Raw genomic sequence first — 20846 nt, forward strand, 5'->3', positions numbered from 1 at the left:
AGCGCCTATCTGTTTAATTCAATTGGTAGGTTACTTCCAGAATATGATAGGGAAGTCTGGAAGGCATATTCTTGGGATTCAAGAAATCTATTTGCTAAATTAAGCTGAAAGAAGACCAAAGGTTTTTATTTTTTTTTTATTAACTAAAATATCCTAATACCTGTATTGTGCCTAACAGGCAATATAGTTAAAGCTAAAATCTAACTAATATAAATTCAATAAAGTATATAGATAGATATAGATATAATTCCCGGGTGTAGTATACTGCGCCCTTTAAGAGCTATTGTATCCCCCGTGCTCTGCCTAAAGCACATCCGTGATCCTTTTCTTCTTCGTGGATCTGGAATCCGCTTACGATAACGTGGATTTGGTAGAACTGTCCCTTAAACTAGTGTGCCTAAATACTCCAAACAGATTTGTCCGAAATATCCTGCATCTGTTTTCGGATAGAAAAATAACCGTAAAAGTAGGGAAGAAACTCCTTGGACCAAGAGTTGTGAACTCTGGATTACCCCAGGGGGATATCCTAAGTCCAATCCTATTCGCACTATACGTTAGTGATGTTGACCAAATTCTTAATGAGAAAACAAAAATAGTCCAGTTAGCAGATGATATCTGTATCTATTCAGAGGAGAAAATATCGCATCATGTAGTCTCAGCCTGGAAAATAGCAAAACAAAATGCACAGATTGGGCCAGGAGAAAGAATATGAAAATATCAAGAACCAAATCCTATACAATGCCTTTTACGAGAAGAAGGCAGTTTGAACTTGACGCTTCTTTTACGATCGATGATCTTTCATTTCCGTGTGTTAAAAAAGTATAGTTCTTAGGGCTATGATTGAACTGGAAGTTACAATGGAAGTCCCATATAAATTATACCATCGAGAAAGCCAACAAGTATTTAAACATTCTTCGGGCAGTAACAAGTAGGAAATGGGGCGCAGATCCTTCCTCAGCACTATTATTTTACAAAGCAACTATTCGCTCGGTCATCGATTATGGTTCCATTTTTTATGGTATAGCAGCCCCTGGTATATTGAAACCACTAGACTCGATACAAAATAAAGCCATTAGAATTTGCTTAGGGGCGCTAAACTCTACCCCAGTCCGATGTCCTGCACAGGGAAGCTAATGAACCCCCGCTATCAATCAGAAGATCAGGCTAGCAGAAAAATATGTCCTCAAAACCTATTCCTTACACCACCAACTCTATCAAAAAATTCACAATTTGATGATCGAAGTTCTAACATCTCCTTACTGGATTTAAAAAAAACCAGCCAATTATTAGCACCTTAGGGTGGGAATGCTCCAGGTTATTCCAATCAATTCAAGTGAATAACAATCTACCCTTATTCAATCTCGAATTCTTCTCAACAATGCAAAGATCCCGTTTAATTATACTATCAGATTTTTCCAAATTCCCACCCAATGAAGTAAACCAAAGATTCCGCGAACTTATCCACCAAAAGTGGCCCAACGAGACTACCATATTCACAGACGGTTCTAAAATGGATGGAAAATCGGGTGGGGCATACTATGACACTCTCAATAATAAATATGCATCGTACCGGTTACCAATTGAGTCCTCCTCGTTTACTTGCGAAATGTATGCAATTCTGTTGGCTCTTGAATACGCGGAATATATGGAAGACAATCAGGTATTAATTTGTTCGGATTGTAGGAGTGCCAGCGTCACGACCCCAAATCTTACCAAATCATATGGCACAGAATTGACCGTTAAAATTATAAATAAAATAAATGATCTCCGGTATAAAGGAAAGCAAATTCTATTCTTATGGGTAAGAGACTGTTCATTGAAAGGAAATGAGAAAGCCGACGAATTGGCCAAGTCAGCTACAAAAAAATCAGAGATAGAAAAAGTGTTGAAAATATCCCATTACGATGCCATCAATGTTATCAAAAGTAGACCGATCAAGCACTGGACAATGGTATAAATCCATTTTTCCGAAAGTCGGATGCGTTCCTTGGTTCACCAAGGAAACGTTTGAAAGGCAAGCCATTGTTACAATAGGCAGACTATTTGCGGTCAAACCACTGCATATGTAATGCATACTTACACATGATAAGAAAGAAAGACAGTGATCTGTGTACCGTATGCAACCTAATAGATAATGCGAAACATATAGTATGGCATTGTAGAAAATATGATGAAGAAAGTAAGACTATGTTCGGTGAGATAGACCAGTGCAAAAGAGCAAAACCTTATAATTATAAATTCTTAATATATACAGAAGACTTCGACGTTTACCGGGCTCTGGTCGATTTTGTCAAACGAACTCGTTGCAATTTATAATTAATTTATAACGAACAAATTTTTAAAAAAACAAAAACAAACATGGCTGAAGAGAAAAGGTCAATGAAAAAAAAACACGAATATCACGTCATTACACTAATAATCGATATAAGCGCGGAAGCGATGAATGCTTAAATGCTTTGAACTTTCCCCGTGAGGTTCACATGGCAAGTGAAGATAGTCATTTCATATGTAGTGGATTGTTGAATTCTAATAACAGAATATTTCTTCTTCCCCATTTCTCCCTTCATAGCTAATATAATGACTCAATGCGGCTTCCTAACGTCCTAAGGAAGATTATGGAGATCTGGAAACGAAAATATCTGGTCCAATCGATACAATAGGAAATCAGGGATTAATATCAGCGTCGAGGAACGTACGATCCGATTTAGAATCTGAAACGCAAGAAGGGGTGGAAGCTTTGTGATTCCTAAATCAAATTAATTACTTCTACATCTTTAAAGCAGAATTTTACTAGAGTGAAAGATGTAGATTAGTTTAATTTGAACAGAAGGCACTAAAATAATATCAATATATATAAATAATAAAATGGGGCGTCGGTGGCCGCAACGGTTTAGGCGTTGACACGGCGCTCATCACTGTAAGGTAAAGGTTCCGGGTCCGAATCCAGCGGCCCTGCATTCCAACCCGACATACTTACAAACAAGATTTTTTTCAAATACACCGGCACCCCGAGGGTTGATATAACCTCTGCTGTTCAGAACCCTCGTAAAAAAATAAAATAAATAAATAAATAATAAATAAAAAATAAATAACATTCTTAATTAGAACATTGTTTTTACATAATTTTTTAACAATGCTGTCTTTGAACATTTACATCATTTTATAGTTTCAACGATTTTTTAAATGTTCTAATTGCATTATTTTTAATAATAAATAAAACCTTTATTTCAATAATTAATTTTGTATTGTAAATAACTACTTAGCCCTGAGGAAAGCTTCGAGGAGGAAAGTTCATCAGTTTGCGTCAAAAATGGCATGGCTATTTATTCTCGTTTGTTACGTTTGTATGTTGTCTGTAACTATCACAAAAGATTAATGCCCTTACAGTCATCATTGACCACTATTATCGTTAGAGCAAGGAAACTAACTTAAATTAGTGAGAGCCAATATACGAAAGATGAAAGAAAAAATTCAAAAATGGGTAGTTTTTTAGGGGTAGAACAGTTTGATTTTTAAAGTTTTGTTTTCTCTTACGTCTTGGAGAAATGAAAGACAATACTGATGGATCATGACAGTTTTTATTGGGAACTATCATTATGTGTACTTAACACATTAAAAAAAAAGTAAACTCCCATTTGTTTCTCCTGTAAAATAGTCTTTTGTTGAGTTGTGTCACTTGTGGGAGTGCGATATATAAAGGAAATTGGTTAAATTTGTATTTTAATTATTAATGTAATTCGTAAATTCGGGATAGTATTTATATAATAATAAATAAAGACAATAAAACGTTTATTTTGCCATTAACGTTCCACATTTAACTAGAAAATAGTAACTAATATATACAATGGGTGTGTCGTTCCACAGCGCGTTGGTAACTGTTATTAAAAATAACTTATTGGTATAAATATATACAATTGAGTTCAGGAAAAATTCAGCGCTTAAAATAGTTCAATTTGTGTTCACATTTGGAGTGGCTCATGGTGGGTGAGCGCTGTTGTGCTCCTGTATGTTGCGTTATAATGAGTCTCATTGAAAAGCATCGAGAACGAATCTTTAGCCTCAGACCAGCTAGTTGGTGTATGAGACCTTGCTCTATCTCGTATCTAAAAATATAAAACAAGTCTTAAACTGACCCCGGTGATAATGTGTATGTATATAATTAACTTAAAAAAAAGAAACTTGCCTGTAGTGTGACAAACGCTCTGTCAGTTCCGTAAATATTTTTTGCGACAATAAAGTATGTACCGCGGTCGTCCAAGTTGATTATTTTTAACGTAAGACGAACATATTCTCCAAAACTTTCTTTTAGTGTTCTACAGCTTTTTGATATGTCCTTTATTCCTTTCATGAAAGTCACTGTAAAATAAAAACAAATGTTTGTTAAATTGATGTATTGGATCTTCTTGAGGTCATTTTACTGAAAAAATGACCTCAAGAAGATCCAATTCATCAATTTAAACTACGGAGGTCGATCAATATCAACTAGAATTCTTCTTCAAACGTTTGTTATTAAATGTAGAAAAAAAAATGTAATAATAATGAAATGAATTACAAATAAATATTTATTTGTTATATGTTAGTGTCATAGTTTTTGATAAAATAATAATAATGGAAAAAAAATTATCTGATAATGAGCTTTTTTTTTCAAAAACACCGGCACCCCAAGGGTTGATACAACCTCTGCTGTAGCGAACCCTCGTAAAAAATATATTTCAAAAAAATAATAATAAATCAATATCGTGTCACATAAACGAAAATCCATTTGAGCACTGAATGCGAACATTATCATTCATATAAATCTCAGATGGCTTAGATATCGAAGTGTAAAATCAAAATAAACATAATGGAAATGAAAAACAGGGTCACTTTTCACCGTCTTTTAGGGCACTAAGAAGGGTTTAAGGCAAATTATAAGAGATGACAAATCTTTACACTGAATAAGAATACGAAGTATCAGACCCAGTTTTCTAACAAAGGTTAAAGTGAAAAGTAATAAGCACTAAATACTCCTAGATATAGTAGGAAATTGGTAAAATAGATAAAATCTTACTGACAAGGAACCTACGATACAATGGAACACTGAAAGATTTAGAATGCAAGAAGAGGTCGAAGTCCCTAAGTCAAATTAATTAAATATATACATCTTTAAAGCCAATCAAAGTGAAGGGTAATAACTGATAAGCATTGAGGATACTGGATTCAAGCGTACAATTTCAAGATTTGAAAAGAAGAACTTTTAAAATACACAGAGGAAGGTAACTCTGAATTATAATAAGGTTCTTGGGTACCAAACGCCTAGAGTCTAAAAACATACTTAACAAACACATTTATTAACAAACCACAGAAGTTGAAACAGGTGCAATTCGTTAAATTTATTGATGAATGAATTCACTGGTACATTGCTACTTTTACCAACAGCTCTTGGCATAAATAGACACCAGAATTATATATTCTACAATCTAACGTAAGGTATTGCTAAATACGGGCAGTATTACATAATTTATAGCTTGCATACAGAACTCGATAAATTATTCCTTGATCGTTGAATAGTTCGTGAAATTCATCTCGCCTAGGAAAACACTAGGTCTCAATTTGCGGAGACGCGTAAAATGCCAGTTTTCATCCAGTAATCCCTCGATTCCATTGAGTCGAAATCCTAGATCTTGTATTTTTGAATAAATCCATTTCTAGGCGGTTGAGGGAAAGTCGTCTATTATCCAATAGCGAGCCAGATGGTATATAGCGCCGTAACCGCGAAATGTGAAGGTCTGACCCTGTGAAACCACCTGTGCTCTCACCCATTTCCTCCGATATAATTAAATATTTAGAGTTATGCAAAGGTAGATAATTTTTTTGCAAACCATTTTCAAATCACTTCCACTGATTACGGGATAAATGTAATATTAAGGATACGTATTGTCGTATTGGCGATTTTCTTCTTGAGGTTCTTGTTGCGGGGATCTTTGGATGACCGACATTTTCAAATATTCAGGACATTTCATTTTTATATCATTTAATCACCTTGAGCTTTCATTTAAAATATTCTGCACATTTTTATCTAAATTTTGTTATTAAGTGTAGTAATTTATTAGAATTGATCAGAAATCGTTTTCTTTGTACGTTATATTCTCCGAGGAAGATCGAGTACTCTGGGGGAGTGAATGCTACCAGACCTCGTTGTTTCTAAGAGTGTTGTGTTTGTGTTAATTTATTGTAATGAATGTAATTTATTAGCGTGAAAGAAAGGGGTTGCTTATAACCCCACCCCGAGGAATATCAAGTACTCTGGGGTAAGCGTATGACGTCTGGAGAGTAAAAGTAATTTATTAGAGTGAAAGGAAAGGGTTGCTTATATCCCTCCCCGAGGAATATCGAGTACTCTGGGGGAGTGAATGTGACCAGACATCTATGTTTGTGGTGATGTATGTACATGTATTGTATCTTTTGTTTCTATTCTGTATTTGACAACCTGAGGTACAAACGAGTGACTAGCATTCTAGAATATCAACGTAGTATATATTTGAAATCAGAGAGTCAGTAGCCAAATCGAGACGGTCAAATGGCTGCAGTTTAAAACAAAATATGCGCGAAAGAAAAGAAAAAGAAGGAAAACACGCAGCGGGCCGGCGTTGACCTCAGATGTTTGTCAGCCCATAAACTTCCCATTTATAAAAATTGTACCTTATATTTTGATGCTAGTTCTACATCTCGTTTGGTGTGTATGTTTACAAAGTATATTTTTCACACACACTTAAGCTTATCTATTTTTATTTTAGCAGAATGCATGCTTATAATTATAATTTCTTTAATAATTAACCTTTTGTAGTATATACCTTTCCATCGTTCTAATGGTCTATGGTTCTAACAGTCCAGATAATTTTAAATTAATTTCCGAAAGCACTGTCAAGTGAATCGGAGTCGAGTATCAGAATTCAAATATACGGCCAACCTCGCGTAGTTTGAATATTAAAAACACCTCTCGGATCCCTAATGTTTTTTTTTCCTTCCAGAACCGTAACCTGGTTGAAACCGAAGCGAATTGTTTATACTAATGAGTTTTGGTCTGATATTTTAAATAAACTCGCTTGCAATTGGAATATTTTTTTAAAACAATTTTTGGATCAGTTTTTCGCTTTTCACAAAAAAATTCATTACATAAGTACATTTTATTTTTAATCCAAGACAGAATTTCTTTCGTTTTCTGTAACATACTGCCCATGTTGGGGTAACAGACATGTTCATCTTTTGGAAAAGTTTGATGACTTAGCTAAGAAGAAATTTGTAAATCCGATTTTGAAACTCGATTTTGTCTATTCACCAGGACTGGACGTTTTCCGTTCAACGCTTACCCAAAGCTGTGCACAGAATTAGCCATAGGGGTTTGATTGCGAAGTAACAGTACGGTAACGATCCTTCCGCGTTTAATATTTTTGTAAACGACACAGTTCTCATCCCAGTGACCAAATAGGAAATCAACCCTTCCGATTTATTGATATTCCGATGTGAAACGTAACAATTCATGTGGTCTTCCTTGTTACTGAGGGACTCTTTCTATTATTGTGCGATGTGCCTGAAAGTCTCTGAAAGCTCTGCAACGATAATTTATCATTATCCTCTAATGGCACTAATAAGTGTTCCCTTATAATCTTTTTAGGCGTTCCTTTACATGACGGGTATTTAATTTGTCTCCTTCATTACGAAAACGTCGGAACGACTGTGAAATCTGATGTTCAGTTTCTACATTATCACCGTAACTTGACAATTTCAACAGGTATCTTTGATTCTATGTCCAAGCAAGCAATTCCTCAAATCTGCTTCCATTAGTCGCAGTTTATTCTATACTGACTTTTGGAACTACCCTTTGTTAACAATCTCTTTCACTAGGACTTTTCCCACCTTAGAGCTAACGATGGGGAGACTTTACTCGCGTTACAAGTTACTGAAGTGCTTACAGGGTTAAAAACGTTAAGGTTTGCATTGCAATGGAATTTAAGGAATAATTCCATGCCATGTATATTTCAAGTCCTGCTTTGTTCACTGCGGCGTCGGTGGCCGCAACGGTTTAGGCGTTGACACGGCGCTCATCACTGAAAGGTAAAGGTCCCGGGTTCGAATCCAGCGGCCCTGCATTCGAACCCAACATACTTACAAAAAATTTTTTTTTCAAAAACACCGGCATCCCGAGGGTTGATATAACCTCTGATGTTGCGAACCCTCGGGAAAAAAACTGCGCTATTTTCTTTAAGTGTGTAAGTAATCTTCGTCCTCGGTAAAACTCCTAGGTAAGAATATTCACTAAAGATATTAATTGATATTCCATCAAAGTCCATTGAACCTACCAACATTTCCAAAAACCGAAATCTTTGACATACTCAAATTAACCTTCAAGCCCAATGTTTTACTGTAGTTTTCCAGATTAAAAATTATCTCTTACAGTTCTTCAACTAAAGAAAAATTTTTATGATTACTTCCCTTATCGATATAAACCTATATAAACCTACCAACATTTCCAACAACTGCAATCTTTGGCATACTCAAATTAACCTCCAAGCCCAATGTTTTACTGTAGTTTTCCAGGTTAAAAATAATCTCTTACAGTTCTTCATCTAAAGAAATGTTTTTATGATTATTTCCCCTATCGATATAAACCTATATAAACCGATATAAACCTACCAACATTTCCAAAAACCGCAATCTTTGACATACTCAAATTAACCTCCAAGCCCAATGTTTTACTGTAGTTTTCCAGGTTAAAAATAATCTCTTACAGTTCTTCAACTAAAGAAATGTTTTTATGATTACTTCCCCTATCGATATAAACCTAAATAAACCGATATAAACCTACCAACGTTTCCAAAAACCGCAATCTTTGACATACTCAAATTTACCTCCAAGCCCAATGTTTTACTGTAGTTTTCCAGCTTAAAAATAATTTCTTACAGTTCTTCAACTAAAGAAATGTTTTTATGGTTACTTCCCCTATCGATATACCTTTTTCCAATATACCAACAAGTTCATTTATAAATAGAGAAAACAAGACTTGTCCTATATCACTTCAGAAAAAAAGTTGAACTTCTCACCAAGTCCCCAAACGCAAGCCCTAAGACAAGGCGCTTCGACGTGTCGCGCTTTTTGTAGCACATTCAGATGCTTGCAGCACAGCACAGCCAACAGACGCGTTTTAATAAAAATTTTCACTTCTCTCACTATTTTCTCGTTTACCCTTTAAGAAAAAATGTCTTATTATACATCCATGGACATAGCAACGTTTTTCTATAAATTAAGCCTGATTTGAAATTTATAAACAATTGCTATTAGTACTTATTTTCATCCGGAAATTAGCTACTTTATGTTTTCTGTTGTGATTAAAATTGTGAATGATTTTCCACGAGGACTGTATCTTTTTCACATAATATTAAACAGCTGATTAAGACCAATGGATTATTTTAAAAAATTGCTAAAAATGGGTTACGATTCGCGAAGTTACTAAAGTTTTTTTTTTGTCATAAGAACCATTGCTTGGACAGGAATAGCGGGAGTTCTTCTCTCATATGGACTGACAAAATATAAAACATTAGGATTACCGGTAAATTTAGCTGAAGACCATGTCACCCCGAACTGTTCACTAAAATGAAATAAGCACTCCAAGAAACAGACATTTTCATCTAGGATCGATGATTCTCCAAACTGTATTAGCCATTATGGCACTATCGATAGGACATGTTTTTAATAACGATCGTGCATATTCTGGGACTTTTTATATTCAGGGTGACTTCCGACAGATATTACCCGTCTTAAATAAAAGAAGCCGAGGGGACAAATTTTCGAAGCATTCTTAAAAAATTGTTTTGGAATAGCTTTCAGCAATTCAAATTGTTTCCGTATAATATGCGTACGGATGGATATTCTATTTAATCTCAGAAAGGTTATTAGATATCAGAAATAATATCATAAAATACTTGAAATACACCTGGAAATGTTATGCGATAATTGAAGAGTTGTATATATTAGATTTATTTGAGAGAAAAATTATTACTAGATTCACTAGTTTCGTAGTCCGCTTGACCAATTAAACATGACAATTAATTAAGGTTTTTAGTTGAGATGAAAAAAAGTTAATGGCACGAGAGGGATTCGAACCCACGATCTTCTGCTAGATACGCCTCTGCTCTACCACTTGAGCTATCGTGACCTCGATCCATTCGGTCACTAACTTCCCATCTCAACCCCACCTTTTGAATTTTCCCTCATTTTTGCCATTTTTCAAATGTGTAATTTATTTGATTCTCGGCGACAAATGAAATGCCCACGGGAAGCTTTTGTGAAGTTATACTTCATTTTAACTTATTAAATTCACTAGTTTTCGTGGAGCGCTTGACCAATTGAGATGGGAAGTTAGTGTCCGACGGATCGAGGTCACGATAACTCAACTGGTAGAGCAGCGGTGTATCTAGCCGAAGATCGTGGGTTCGAATCCCGCTCGTGACACTGACTTTTTTATCTCAAGTAAAAACCTTAATTAATTGAAAAATTTTAATCGGTCAAGCGGACCTCGAAAACTAGTGAAATTAATAAATACCTATTTCGTTCGAATTTTTCTAAGATGAACTCCTTCTCCTTTTATTTCGGTAGTTGTATTTTATTTTATGATGTGATAGGAGTTTTTATTGAACTCCACTACCCCTTTTTTGTTTTTTTATCTATACGTACTTCGGTTCTAATGCTCTTTCCAACGCTCGTTAGATCCGTATTATGTATAGTATGTTCCATGCCGTAATTATACTTGAAAAGTTGTACCGGCATTGGAAAGAAAAATGTTTTTCAAGTTCAGTGAATGGTTCATCACATGATGAATGAATAACAATTATATTTCATGAAAAAATACCTATATTTATTGTTACATTTTGTCTTTTGATAAAGAAATTTAGTTTATTTATATGCCTCTTTTATTTTTCTAATGTTTTAGTCTAATAATAGTTTTAATTTAAACGGTCACCTTGTAATAATTCTTCCACTCATGCGATTGTCGGTTTTCTATTGTTTCAAAACCCCTGTTTAAAATTTAATAAAAACAGCATCTGAAATCCTTTCCTTGAAAACGATTACTGTGTAAACTTGATATAACAAGGTCATTTGACACTAACCCAAATCGTAACCCTAAACCTTTGTTATTAGATATTCTGTCCTTGTGCCCTACTAAGATACGAATCGTGTTTTAAAAACTCCAGCTGCGTCATTTTAAAATACCAAATAAAACAAGAAAATAGTTAACCAGTACACCAGCGTCACCGTTCTATTTGACACTCCCGGCCGATAATGATATTGGTTTATTCTATCTTTCACGTACATGTCCTACTTAAATAAAGCTGATTGAGTTCCAAAACGACTTAAAAAGATCATTTGACTTTCAAAGCAAGTTTATTATAGCAACAACCATTTTGATTCACATCTGTAGAAATTGGCATTTTTTGCTCAGTGTGTTTTGTCTGTAAATGAAAAATATTTTTAAAACAGAGAAGTTAAAAATAAATAAAATAGTTGTTTACATTGAGGTGATTTTCCCTTAATTTCCCCTCATTGTTCTTTTTTTCCAGCCGGCTAACTGCTTCGGTCATCGCCGGCACCCCGCGTATATCTTTCTCAAATTTTGAAAAATCTGCACTTTCTACTGATAACTTCATTCTAATTGGTTACTCATCGGACCTTTGTATGGTTATGGTTTTTCTTGCATTTCTCTTTGTATCCCTCCACATGTGGTAAATTGAGGTATTTGACCATTTACATACACACACATTTATACTAATCAACCTAGTTTCCTAATATTACAACCAAAGTGGAGGTCGGTAAGATGGTTCTAATCCTGCCGACCTCGCGAATACATTCAAACGGTATGTACAAATTCCACTCGTCCATAAAACTAATACTAAGGTTTTTGACGGGCCTGTGTAGTACTCGATATTCCTCGACAGCCACGTCCATTCACACATAACCTCTCACGCTAATAAATACGATCATACTAGAAAGGACGCAGCATCTCGGTAGTATTACTACAACCAAGACGCTGTCGACCCTTCCCACAATCATACTACAAATGCATTATCACTAACCTAAATCGGTGGGCCTGTGAGTTACTCGATATTCAATCACAGCCGAACCCATGCATGCTAAACCTCTCACGCTAATAAATACGATCATACTAGAAAGGACGCATCATCTCGGTAGTATTGCTACAACCAAGCCGCTGTCGACCCTTCCCACAATCATACTACAAATGCATTATCACTAACCTAAATCGGTGGGCCTGTGAGTTACTCGATATTTAGTCACAGCCGCACCCATGCTAAACCACTCACGCTAATAAATACGTTCGTACAATACAATGGGTAGGGTGTACCACATGTGGGGGGTTATATGCGGCTTTAAGCGTTTATTGATTTTAAATATGTCATAAGTCGATCTTTATGGTCGCTGTTATGCCTTAGCATTTTTGAGATATCGGAAGGTAGGTCGCACCGCTATCTGTGTCGTGCCAGCTGTTCGCATTCTTCTACGATGTGCTTCACTGTCACAACTGCACAATACAGAGGACATACCCTGGGTCTCATTGTAATTAAGAGGTGGCCATGCGTCAGCCTCGTGTGGCCTATCCTCAATCGTGCGAGGATAATCCTGTCTCTCTTTTCCATATTTTCCGGGACCCCCCTCATTGTTCTTCGTTTTCAATTTAATTGCATTATTTACAATCAAGATTTAAAAGTTTGAATTAAAACTGACGTTCGTCACTTGCTACAATTTTGTAGTAACTTCTGCAGTCCATCAAGGGCTGTAGGACTGTTTCTCTTTAAAACCACTTTTTTAAATATCTCTGATTCTCTTCCATCAGTCATGTTATGACTTGAGCCCGGAATTATATGCAAAAAATTTCAAATTTGCCATATCATAGACATTAATAAAACTTTAAATATTCTGCAATAATAAAACTATAAATTAAAACTATTGTATATAATATACAATAAAAAAAATCTTTAAATATACCACACAATTTCAATTAAAAATATTAAACTAAGCAGAATAAATGTTAGAGACATCAGATATTACATTAAATATAGTTAAAAAATATATTTTTCCACATTCTACATGTATTTGTTAAATTTAAACAATGTTTGTAAATCCCAGGCCCTGAAGATGATCTCAATAAAGGTCGAAACGTTGGCACGACAAAGAAAATGTTTTTCTGAAACCACCGGACCTCATCTCATGATTTCTGAATAATCATCGACTAACGGCCACAAATCACCACACATAAAATAATGTACTATACCACGGAGGTATGATTCGGATAAATGATCACTAGGCCGCAAGTATTGACAAAAAGAATATGAAAATATTTAGCAAAATTACTTCTGTTTATGTAATTAAATCACCATCTATTTTTATGTCTGTCATTATCAAACTTTAATAATCTTACGCAAACTTCATTTATTAAGCATAACTATTACTAGCCATTTCAATTTCAAGAAATGCTAAGTTCTACTTTTCCATAAACAAAATCCATGAAATTTCATTACACAATTTCTTCACTAAACCTGAAACTGTTTATGTCATCATTATTGGCAGATAAGTTGAACTTCAAACACACTTAAAACTCTATATTCATAATTATGTTTGTGTGGATATTTAGCATTTTAACTAAAGTTTTTTTTTTTTTTTTTAATATGTTGGACATCTTTCATATTGATTTCAGTCATGTTTAAACCAATGTGGCAAATTACCCGAAAATTAATTTTGTAATAAGTACTCTTGTGAATAGTTAAAAAATAAAACATAACAAAATAGAACATATTTTGAGTTTTAAAGGCACCAATAACATATGTATTATATAGCCTCTATATATTAAGATTACTAAGTTAAATAGAACGATTATCAGTCCTATTTTTAAGATTATTACTACTCTTTTATCAATTTTATAACGATTTCTTAACGAGTATTTATCTTATCGTGATCACAGTTGAACACTCAAAAAACGTTTTATAGGGTTTATACACACATAATTTTACAAAATTTTAAGGCGCCAATGTACTAAGACCTTCGGACAGTTACGTCCCAAACCAAGATCTGGAAAATGAGTTTTAGGTTTGGCAAGAGGACTGAAGGAACCCTGAACTTTCTCTCCATATTAAGAAGTTACCCCTTCTCCTCCTTCTCGGTCCATGTCCTCGGCAACTGCCCGATCTTCCTTTGGAAACAACAACTTCAAAACAGTACCTAATTTTAACGATAATAATTTTCTTTCACGACTTCCTCTTCCGGGAGCGATTTCACGCCCGGGATGCCGTTTTTTACCACCGGGATCCGTTACAGAACGACACGTGCCAAGCAGTTGACGCCAGGAGTCGTGCTAGAAGGTTTACAAATAAGTTGCCTAACACAACCGGATAAATGCCGATCCCCGTGAATTATATTCCATCTCAGAAATGTATAGAGAAAATAAATTGTACTCTATATTATTCTTATTATTATTATATATAATATTATGACATTAGTAGCTTATTCTGTGAAATGATAATTATATCCTTCTAAAAACTTAACAAGCAGAATAATAATTTATTATTCGAAGATCGTGATATGTGGTCCGGTGTGATGTAGGTTTTAGAAAAACATTTTCTTTATCTTGCCAACGTTTCGATCTTTATTGAGATCATCTTCGGGGCAAGGGATTTAAAAACGTTGTTTAAATTTAACAAAAACATGTAGGATGTGTAAAAAAAGTGAACTCAAAGTGTTTGTTTTTTGCTCTGTTCTACTCGCTTTGAGTGAGTATAAAATGAATATAAAAAATCTTTTTTACTTTGTATAAATTCATTTTTTTTTCCACATCCTACATGTATTTGTTAAATTTAAACAATGTTTGGAAATCCCAGGCCCTGAAGATGATCTCAATAAAGATCGAAACGTTGGCACGATAAAGAAAATGTTTTTCTGAAACCTACGTCACACCAGACCGCATCTCACGATTTCCAAATAATTATGTTTTTTAATTCGTATAGTTTTTAAATAAAGTTCAAACAACCGTGAAAATTTTAAATAATAAATATTAAAAACAATAAGTTATTTAAAGTGATTCTTTATTTATTTTATTATTATGAATTTAATATGAATTTGTAATTGTTATGAACATAAATGTCAATTATTTTCTTTATCTGACATTCAACTTTGTTCCTAAGCTTCAATTATGAAGAAGTTTAGTTGGAACTCCGAATAAAACTTAGTTACGGTTTGGCCAGTTTTGAAGGAGCGTCCAAAAGGGTTCGGTTTGATTGTTGTTATTACGAAAAAAAAAGAAAAAAAGTGTTATGTTTTTAAAATTGAAAGCGAATATGAGTCATCAAACCTTTCGGTAGGATAACCATTTTTAAATTTATTTGAATTATTCGTTCTAAACAATAGTTTTCTTATGCTTCATTACTTCACTTGATAAGTAAGGATGTGGAAAAAAAATTAATTTATACAATGCTAGAAAATTTTAGATTTAAAAAAAAGAATGAATTTATACAATGCTTGTATAATTGCTTAGCAATGTATAAATTCATTCTTTTTTAAATCTAAAATTTTCTAGCATTGTATAAATTTAATTTTGTTTTAATCTAAAATTTTCTAGAATTGTATAAATTAATTTTTTCCACATCCTACATGTATTTGTAAAAATCAAACAAGTTTATAAATGCAAATAAATATTTTTTTTTATATTCAATCAAAATATTTCTATTCACTCAAAGTGTTTGTCTTCTGTGTAATTGTGACATTCTTGGGTGTCGTGTCCAGAGTGCCAGTGAGATTTTGCTATTTTGTGTTTATATACGTTGGATTTTGAAGGGGTGAGGAAGGATGTCGGTATAGAAAGACATTTTTGCATAAGGAGTCGGCTTCTTGAAACCTACATCACACCAGCCCGCATCTCATGACTTCCGAATAACCATCGACTAACGGTCACTAATCTGCACAATCTAAAAAACTCTTGAAATTGGGTGGGTGTTTATTTTATTGTGTTGGCAGAGTATTGTAAGAATGAGAATGGAGTAGGAGTGAAAAGATTCCGAAACAGCTGTACATTGTAAGAAATCAGTGACATTTGTGGAATGACATAGTATGATTGGTATTGAAGATTAGGACTGCAGTACCTCCACTGGCCTTACATGTCAGGGTGGTCAATTCTGCATCTTGCAAGTGTTCGTATTTCGTCAGTCGAATTTAGTATTATCGAATTATTAGTGCAATGTGTACTTGACTGCCATGTAGTAGTGTTGCCAGTTCGACAGTATGTGTGTGCGGACACCGTAAAGCCAGAAACACACTTACCCAATGCTACGCCATGCGTCGCTACCCGATGCTACCCGACGCAAATCCAAACTCCGATTTTCCATAAGGTTGCATTACCCCCGTGCACATCTACCCGATGCTATGCCACGCTAACCTACCCGACGCTCTGCGATCCCCACTGTCCAGATTTTCGTCGGGTCGCATCGAGTACAGTCGAAGACAAAAGAACCGGACACTCATATTTTTATTCAAACTACATGTATTATTGTCGTTATATTAATTACAACATACTTATTTTAATATAAACCAAATTAACTGTGATTAAAAATTAATTAGTTTTTATTTAAAAAATTAATTTTAATGGTTTGGTAGAAAATTAATCAAAACACCGGAATACGATTTTTTGATATAATGAATTTAACTAACAATTTATTGTACTCGCTTCGGCGGTACATATACTAAAATTGGAACAATTTATTACACGGTTTTGCTCATAAAATTTAATTAACAATTTATTTCATAGTTTTGCTCGTAAAATTACACCATTTTGTAATGTCGGGTAGCATCAGAACAGGACACTCATATTTTTTGTAGTTTATTTCAAACTAAGTACATGTAATTTTGTCGTTATATTAATTACAACATGTTATTTTAATGTAAACCAAATTAAACGAGATCAAAAATGCATAAGTTTTTATAAACATTGTTTAATTATGATGGTTAGGAGTAACTTTATTTAAAACAATTAAGTTTAACAAACAATTTATTAGATGGTTGTGCTCATAAAATTTAACTAACAATTTATTACAAGGTTTTGCTCAAAATAGTGCATTAAGAACAAAAGATGCGTTGCGATTGTGATAGTGATTATTGTGATAAACGCTGTGGACTGTACGAGACGTATGCTTGCGTCGGATAGATGTGCACACCCCACCAAAACGTGGCAAGGCGTCGGGTAGCGTCGCATGGCGTAGTAGCATCGGGTAAGTGTGTTTCTGGCTTTAGGTTTCAAAGTAAGGTGGAAAGGGAATCAATTCATAGAAGGGGTAGAAGGAGTGGGAATCAATTTTTACACGATTCTGGTGAGTAAGAAAACGTGATAAGGTTTCCAAATTTATTGAAGATTGAGGATTGACTAAAGGTCTGTAGAAGGAGGAGGGGGAGATGTGAAGGTTGGCATGTTGATAACAGGGTTGCTTGTTGGTGTTCTAGAGTAGGGATCGCTAAGCTCAGTGTTCGTAGGATGTACCGGCTGGATTGTTCTGACCGGAAATCTGGTGTTCCGATTAGTAGATGTTGCGGGATTGACATAGTAGCAACGTTTCAATTGCTGATATACTTCGCACCCTTCTAGTTTGCAGGATAGTCTTGTAAGGAGAGACCACAAATTGGAGGTATATCGGGGCTCCTTCGGCACCTTTCGCTTTTATGCATTACCCTGTGTAGGACACATCTCAGACCACAATGGCAGACGTTTTATTGTATTCACGAGGGCTTCGTCCCCATCCGCATCTGAGGAGAGTCATGTTCCCACCTCAGCCTACAGAAGAAGACTGCCCCTCGTCTTTCTCACGGAGAAGGAAAGCATATCCTCCCGGCATTAACAACCATTTTGTCGATTATGGTCTGCACTCTTGTTCCAACTTCTACATCTACACCTTTTGCGTAGATAGCGGCATAGTCAATTTGGAGCGAGATCATAATCGGGGGCTCAGTACCGTCGACGATTCCGTTAACCGCAATCGCGAAGAGGTGACTGACAATACCGGTCCTTGCGGGATCCTATTTTCTAGCTCTCTCCTTTCCAATAACGTACTTTACCGTTTAACCCAAACCTCCGAGTGCTGAGGAAGTCACTAAGCAATTCCGGAAGTCTACCTCTCGTGATACCTCCGCAGGATACCACACGTCCATGTGGTGTTGTAAGCCCTCTCGTTGGGGGCGTCGGTGGCCGCAAGGTTTAGTCTTTGACACGGCGCTCATCACTGTAAGGTCCCGGGTTTGAATCCAGCGGCCCTGCATTCGAACCCGACATACTTACAAATGGGCTTTTGTTTCAAAAACACCGGCACCCTGAGGGTTTGTAGAACAGTACAGAATATTTATTTTTTATTCCAACATAATAATTTAATTATCTATTTGAAAGAGAACAACAACAAGACATTTTGCAGCTTGCCACGTTCCAGGAAATGACAGAAATTGACATGACAAATTATAATTCCGAGTTATTTTATTACTTAGATATATAAAAGATTCAATTCAAAATCGATAATGGCAGACATTGATTACAAATAGCAAACATAACGAAATTATTGAATCCTTTTTTCTTAATTGTATCGCAAGTTTGTCCCAATTTAAGACAAAATGAATAAAACACGCCTTGACGAGTTGTTTAAATAAAAGGTCCATTATTGTTTTGGTGACCAAAATAGGAAGAAGCAGATGGAGTTGCTTATAAGGCTGTGACTGAGTCAGTTCTAAATTTATGTTAATAGCCAAAAAGATCCTGGTTATATTGTTATCTCGAAAATAAGAACTCCATTTCAGAAGATATACATAAACATCGAAGTCATATTATTCAAAATGGTCCTTTAACCATTATTTTCGTCCAAATTTGGTGTTAATTGGCTCATAGATTATAACCAATTTTTTTCATTTTTTTAACCGCTTATTAAATACATCAATTCAACTGAATCTATATATTTATTTGACCGACTAGTAAAATGTTTGTGAAAAATTATTTTTATGCGATAAAAACGAGACAAAAATATATTATTTTTCTAGAGTTATATTTCTTATATTATAATAACATTTTATTATATTTCTTGGAGTTATTATATATTCGTTCATATTTCTTTTATAACATTGATTTCATAAAGCCCGCTATTTCTCCCCGTCATTGAAAATAGAAAAACATAGACCTAGTGTGAGAGGAGATAGGGCTGACGGGCTCATTCTTGGTGAGAAAAAGGAGAGAAGAAAAACGTGGCTCTTATTAAGTCTTAAAATTGATTATAGAGAAAATGTTATCAGTTAATGTTTTTCACAAGAACTTTGGTTAATATTTTCCTATTTTGTATTTTTCTTATTCTTTACTGTAAGCATTAATCTTTTTATAATTTGTGATTGAGCATTTATTTTTTTATAATTTGTGATTAAGCATTGATCTTTTTTTATAATTTATTATTAGAATATATTTAGTTTAGAAGATAAAGTTTTTTGTTCTATTTGTTCATGATTCACGGAGACACGATCCTCCGACTATNATAATAAACAGGATCCTTGAGAACTGATATGGACTGGAGTTAAAGTTAAATATAGTACTGCCTTTGTTTTCTAAACGCATTCAGTTATGCTATTGCCGGAGTTTTTTAACTGTTTCATCAAAAAATACTTCCTTCTCCATATACGTTTGAGTAACAAACCTGCAAGTGTAGACGGACCCATCAAAAAAGATATTCAACTCACCAATTTTCATATGGCTTTAAAGGAACTGAATTTAAGTGAAAGTGAGATAAATCAGACCATGCGAAAAGTGCAAGACGGTATAGAAACAAAAACATTAACTGATAACATTCTCTCTATAATCAATTTTAAAACTTAATAAAGCCACGTTTTTCTTCTCTCCTTTTTCTCAACAACAGTGAGCCGGTCAGCCCTATCTCCTCTCACACTAGGTCTATGTTTTTCTATTAGTCTCAATGGTGGGGAGAAATAGCGGGCTTTATGAAATCAATGTTATACTCTTTAAAAACCATGACCCAATGTCAAAGATTTCGCCTATCGATTTTCTTTTCGTATTCTATCAATAACCTTGCCTTTGTTGTAATTAACCAGAGGTCATGTTGCGGTTCCGTATCTTAAGTTTGCGTACTATTAGCTGTTGAACTTTCAAAATGGTTTGTATCGGGACCATTTACACTGACTACGATGCGATGCAATGCAGAGCCGAGTGATGATGAAATCGCAAACAAAGGATGTCGTTTACTTTGCATGGATCAGCGTGGGACCAGTCGCTGCGAGCGAGCCTGGGCGAGGTGTGCGATTCCGCCCGATAAGGTTGCTGTAATCGCAAGTCATTTCATGTTTCATCTGATCAGGACGAGCTTTCATCATTTTTGAAAAACTGTCTTTAAAATGGTCGTTTAAACATTAAAATATAAATGTTTGTGACATGTTCGAAACACATTGCGCAGAGATCAATTGACAGGGTTTCCAAATTTTCTGACCACTGTTGACGTCGCCAGTTGGAATTTTCAAATTTCTAATTGTGAATTTGAATCATCTTCTATATAATATATGTATTGGAGAAAAAAAAGGTTTAAACAAGAAAAGGAAAAAAACAAATTTAAAATAAGTTACAATTAATTAAGGTTTTTAGTTGAGATGAAAAAAAGTTAATGGCACGAGAGGGATTCGAAGCCACGACCTTCGGCTAGATAAGCCGCTGCTCTGCCACCTGAGCTATCGTGACCTCGATCCACTCGGACATCAACTCCCCATCTCAACCCCACCTTATGAGTTTTCCC

The 20846-nt window shown here is 34.8% G+C and overlaps 1 protein-coding gene across 6 annotated transcripts in view; it reads left to right on the forward strand.

The window, feature by feature from the left end:
- The window catches only part of LOC106665607 (myosin light chain kinase, smooth muscle-like), a 94271-nt gene that overhangs the window by 36905 nt on the left and 36520 nt on the right, over nucleotides 1-20846 (forward strand). The window lies entirely within an intron of this gene.

Source organism: Cimex lectularius, unplaced genomic scaffold (genome assembly GCF_000648675.2).
Source record: "Cimex lectularius strain Harlan isolate CLEC.00 unplaced genomic scaffold, Clec_2.1 scaffold129, whole genome shotgun sequence".
Lineage (NCBI taxonomy): Eukaryota > Metazoa > Arthropoda > Insecta > Hemiptera > Cimicidae > Cimex > Cimex lectularius.